The sequence below is a fragment of the Muscardinus avellanarius genome, assembly GCF_963383645.1.
Source record: "Muscardinus avellanarius genome assembly, chromosome: 14".
Taxonomy (NCBI): Eukaryota; Metazoa; Chordata; class Mammalia; order Rodentia; family Gliridae; genus Muscardinus; species Muscardinus avellanarius.
Window position 1 is genome coordinate 61,541,715 of NC_137800.1, and position 6,000 is coordinate 61,547,714.

Consider the following 6,000-nt stretch of genomic DNA (forward strand, 5'->3'; position numbering starts at 1 on the left):
ACGCAAGCCCGATGTTGTTGAGGTCTTCTTCTCCTGCATGTTGATGTCTAGTTACAAGATGGCTGCGGTGGTTTCAGATACGGTGACCTCACACTGCACCCAAAAGCAGGGAGCAGCAAGGAAGGAAGGAGACAGAAAGGGCTTTCCCTTCAGCAGAGAGAAAGGCATCTTCACAGAAGCTCCCCAAAGCCTTATTGGCCAGGACTGGGGTGTGACCAACTGGCCTCAGAATCACAGTTATCTTGGCCTTCCAAACTTGAGCGTTTCACTGTGTTCTTCAGGCCAGACTCAAAGGTCTCCTGTGTGTCCCCGTGCCTCATGTGTACCACTAGGACTTGTCACGCTCTTTACAACTCTAGGTACCTCTCTCAATGAACCCCATTTTTTTTGGTGGTACTGGGGGTGGAACCCAGGGGCTTTTCTACCTCCGGGCTACACTCCCAGACCTATTTTATATTTTATTTGGAAACAGGGTCTCACTAAGTTGCTGAGAGCCTCACTAAGTAGCCGAGGCTGGCTTCGAACCTGTGCGATCCTCCTGTCTCAGCCTCCCAAGCACGGGGATTACAAGCGTGCGCCAGCACACCTGGCTTGAACCCCATCTTTTTATCCCCAGGCTCTATTATCTTTTCGTGTGTATGTGTGTGTGCTCCTGGGGATTGAACCAGGGGATTCTTCCTCTAATCCACACCTCCAGCTCTTTTTTTAATTTTTGTTTTGAAACAGGGTCTTGCTAGGTTGCTGAGAGTTTTACTAAATTGTCAAGGCTGGTCTTGAACCTGCAGTCCTCTTGTCTCAGCCTCCCAAGTACTGGGATTATAAGTGTGTGCAGCCATGTTCAGCCAGGCTCTGTTATCTTACAGGTACTTATCGCATACTTTTTGTGTTCTCTTTGGTGCTTGGAATTGAACCCAGGGTCATTCTATCTCTGAGCTCCACCCTCAGCCCTATTTTATTTTTTATTATGAAAACGTCTCACTAAGATGAGTCTGGCCTCCAGCCTGTGGTTCTCCAGGCTTAGCCTCCCAAGTACTGGGATTTCAGGCATGTGCGTCAGTACCTGGCTTCACATTTTGAACAAGGAAAGGAAAACACAGAGAGAGGGAGGACAGAAGGAAGGGAGGGAGGGCGGAGGGGGAGAAAGGCTCTATCCCAAGTCCTAGCCTTCCTTCCTGCCTACTACACTTTTTCCACTGCTACTGTCATCTGTTTTCACAGCTTCGGCAAAACAATTCCTCCAGTCCGAAGACTTGGATTTTTAACTCCTTCTGGAGCTGAGCAGCTCAAATTCAACACAGGCGGAACGCAACTTCTTGATTTCCATCAACAGGAAATCTTCTGAAGTGGAAATCATATTTGTGTAGCTAGGTCAGTTTCTTTTCTCCACCGTGAGCACTTGTGTTGGTTTCAGCTGATCCTTTGTTCTGAAAGGGTTGGGGTTGTTGAAGCAGGTTGGTTCAGGGGATTGCGTTTTCTTTACACATCGGCTCCGGAGTAGAAGCAAATCCGTTTGCTTGCTCCTCTTTCTCTTAATTTTCTTATTTCTCCCAATAGCATCACAGTTCTCCTTGCCATGCAAATGGGGAACCTCAGGCCATGGTGTCGCCCTGTCCCCCAGACTCCTCATCCAACCAGCCACCCAAGGCGTATAGGTCCTGCCTGTGTGTTTCCAGGACAGTCCATCAGTGGCAGTGCTTCTCACCTAACCTTGTTATTCCACCGGCGGTTTTCTTTTTCTTTCTTTTTTGTACTGATAATTGAACCCAAGGGTGTTCTACCTCTGAACTACACCCCCAGCTTCCCCTTTTTTAAATTTTGAAACAGAGTATCACTACATCCCTGAGGGCCTCACTAAGTTGCTGAGGCTGTCCTTCAGCCAGCAATCCTCCTGTCTCAGCCTCCCAAGTATTGGGATTACAGGCATATAATCAATTAACCAATGAACTTTAAGCAGTAAAGCATATCAAACTCCCAGGACAGAAGGTTCACCATGTCGCACACATGCTGATGTTTGTTGTAGGAGCTTAGAACAAAACAGTGCACCTTCTCTAGACGGGAGCTGGTCAGTACTAGAAATCAATTTTTTGGGCTGCCAATGGATCTTTCTTTTATAAACAACTGTATACATATTCATAGATAAAAACTAATGCCGGGCATGATGGCGTATGCTTATAATCCCAGTACTTGGGAGGCTGAGAAAGGCGGATCACAGGTTCAAGGACAGCCTCAGTGAGTAGTGAGATTCTTACCAACCTAGTGAGACCCTGTTTCAAAATAAAAACAAAATAGGTCTGGGGGTAGAATACCCCAGGTTCAATCCCCACTATCATCAAAAAGTTAAAGAAGCTGGGCGTGGTGGCGCACGCTTGTAATCCCCACGCTTGGGAGGCTGAGACAGGAGGATCGCGCAGGTTCGAAGCCAGCCTCAGCTGGCTTAAGAGACCCTGTTTCCAAATAAAACATAAAATAGGTCTGGGAGTATAACCCGGAGGTAGAAGGCCCCTGGGTTCCATCCCCAGTGCCACCAAAAAAAGAAAAAAATTAAAGAAATTACTACACCTTACCTAGGAACAAAGTTTTTAGATTATAAAAATGCTGTTAAATTCTACTCCTAGGTACACTGCAAGCACACATGTCTGCCAGATGACATGTGCAGGGATGTTTGTATCAGCTTTAGTCAGAATAACCTAAAATTGCCAAGAACCCAGATGTCCATCAGCAAGAGACTAGATAAATAAACTGAAATGTTTTCCTCCGCTGGAATGCTGCGCAGCAATAAAAATGGGCTGCCCTTAAATATAGACATATGAATAGCTCACTGATATAAGGAACGGCAAAAGGAGAGGACCCAGGAGAGTTCTGAGGGTCAGGTGTGTGTGTGTGTGTGTGTGTGTGTGTGTGTGTGTGTGTGAGATTCTGGGGATTGAACCCAGAGACATTCTACCCCTGAGGTATACCCCAGCCCTTTTGTGTGTGTGTGTGTGGTACTGGGGATGGAACCCTTCTACCTCCGGGCTACACTCCCAGACCTATTTTATATTTTATTTGAAACAGGGTCTCTTAAGCCAGCAAGGCTGGCTTTGAACCTGTGCGATCCTCCTGTCTCCGCCACCCAAGCCCATTACAAGCATGCGCCACCACACTCGGCTACCCCAGCCCATTTTATTTTGAAGTGGGTCTCGCTAAGTTGCAGAGGCTGGCCTCAAACTTGCAATCCTCCTGTCTCAGTCTCCCAAGTACTGGGATTATAGTCAAGGACCACTGCACCTGGCCAGTTTCATGTTTATGAAGTTCAAGACAGGTAAGCCAACCTATGATGGTAAAGGCAGAGTAACAATTATAGGAAGATCCGGTACAGGAAGTGCTGTTGGGGAACCTTCTGGGTGTTGGAGATCCCACCTCTTCCTTGAGATGACAGTTGTATGAGAATATTGCTCTGCAGAGATTCATTGAGTTGTAGATTTAATATTTGAATACATTTCTCAATGTATATTATACTTGAATAATAATAAAAGCCTCAGATAACCTCCTTTCCCGAATCCCCCGTGATAGAATTTTTCTAAAATCTCCTTATCTCTGAATATCTGGCGCAATAAAACCTTGTCATGTGCTGCTCGAGGCCAGGAGTCCAGAGCCCCATGGACTCTGCACCGGCGCCCCCTAGAGCACAGAGCTACCTCTGACTACACAACTGGCATGGAATTTTCCAGCCTCTCTTTCCCCAAGCACTGTGTGAACTCTGGAATTCTGGTTCAATTTGTGGTTCAGGAACATGATAACCTAAGTTTGGAATTCCCAGACAGAAAAGTAGAAATTCTCAAGCAAGCACATAACGGGCTTCACAGCAACAGTAAATTCCTTGAGAGTGGAAACCCGTCACCCTATTCATTGTTTGATCACATTGAGCTTTTTGTGTTTGTGCCTTTTGGGACCAAGTAGAAAATCAGAATGCAGAAGTGGGTGGACGGAGGGATGGGACGTTATGTCCTCAAAACCAAGCTTAATCGTTCCTAAGTCACGTTTCCTTTGTGGCCAATCCTCCTTAGTGCTTCATTATTAGAGCGCATCTCCCTCCTAGCTTCCCTGCCAATTCTATTGTGTCACTGATGACATATAATTATATCTAAATGGTATTCTTCTAGTCAGAATACGTCCCGGTCTCATGATTCTTGTCCCATGGTGAAATCTTCTAGTGATAGGAGGTGCTTTACTTTCTCACATCTTTTCGTGGGAGTTCGCAACATTAAAATTTGGAATCAAGCTAGTTTAAAATAAACAGAACAGCCAGGCGTGATGGCACACACCTATAATCCTAGTTCTTGGGAGGCTGAGACAAGACCTTATGGGTTTGAGGCCAGCCTCAGTAACTTACTGAGATTCTTAGCCACTTAGCAAGCTCTTATTTCAAAATAAAAAATAAAAAAAGTCTGGAGGTATAATTCAGAGGTAGAATGCCCCTAGGTTCATTCCCAGGTATCCCTACACACACACACACACACACACACACACACACACACACACACACGCGTGCGCGTGCGTGCGCGCGCGCGCGCACACACGCACACATACACACTCCTCATGTTCCTAAATATTTATATATTGGTATTCATCACCAAAGTCTTAAGACTGTTAGCTGGGCAGAGTGGCACGTGCCTGTAATCCTAGTGCTTGGGAGGATGAGAAAGAAAGACTACAAATTCCAGGTCAGCCTTGGCAATTTAGCAAGACCCTCAACAACTTAGCAAGACTTAGTTTAAAAGTAAAACATTAAAAAATAGGGCTGGGGGTATAACTCGTAGGTAGAATGCCCCTGGGTTCAGTACCCAATTAAAAAAAAATTCCAACTCTCAAGCATTTTTTTTTTTTTTTTTTTTTTTTTTTTGCGGGTCTGGGGATGGAACCCAGGGGCATTTGACCTCCGAACTACACCCCCTGCCCTATTTTTTATTCTTTATTTTGAAACCGGGTCTCACTGAGTTGCAGAGGGCCTCACTAAGTAGCTGAGGCTGTCCTCAAACCGCGATCCTCCAGGTCTCAGCCTCCCAAATGCTGGGATTACAAGCGTGCGCCACCACGCCCGGCTCTCTCAAGCATTTTATCCTAAGGAGTGTTAATTTTTTCTGAGAGCTGGCCTGGGAGCAGGAAGAGACAGAGCCCCTCCACCTGGGGAGAAGCGGGCTCACTGGTTTTCCCAGGCTGGTAGCTCACCTAGGACTGTAGTGAATTGTTTGCCCTGAGGCTGTTTCTGGGTCTCTGAAGTCTGTTAGGAGTTTCTGAAGGTGCCCTGTACATCCACTGAAACACTGCTGATGTCCTTAGGCCACAGGCTGTGGAAGGAATGTCCTGGTGCCTTCTTTTAGCCCCTCCTTAAAACAGAGCCCCTCTACAACAGAGCTAAGTGTAGTGGTGCATGCCTGTAATCTCAGCACCTAATTAGGAGACCGAGACAGGAGGACCACAGGTTGGAGGCGAGCCTCAGAAACTTGGTGAGATTCTGTTTCCAAAAGAAAAAAAAAGGGGGGTAGAAGGGCCAAGATGGCAGCGGTCGCAGTGGCAGTGGTGTCGACAGCCGTAGCAACAATATCTGGCAGCAGCCAAATAGGACAGGTATTCCTCTGAGAAACCCCAGACATCAGATTTTGGGTTAAAATCTGATTGGGACAATATATAGAGACATTTATAGCCATGGCTTCCTAAGTAAAATATAAGAAAGAAGAGACAGACCAAGATGGTGGAGACGGCGGCAGCAGCAGCAACGGCCAGTATTCAGGAGAGGTAGACAAAACCAATCCAACCCGCCTTGAACTGTTGGAGAAACCTCCCCCCAAAAAGACTGCTCCTGCCCCACATGCTCAGGAATTCTGGACAACATACTACGTAAGAAAAATGTTCGGGGCGCATCAGATGGAGCCTCGCATAGTCGATTGGCCGGCGCCGTGTGTCTCGGGAGCCAAGGGCGCTCCTGGCCACCACACTCCTCTGCGCAGCGCTGGGGCTGGG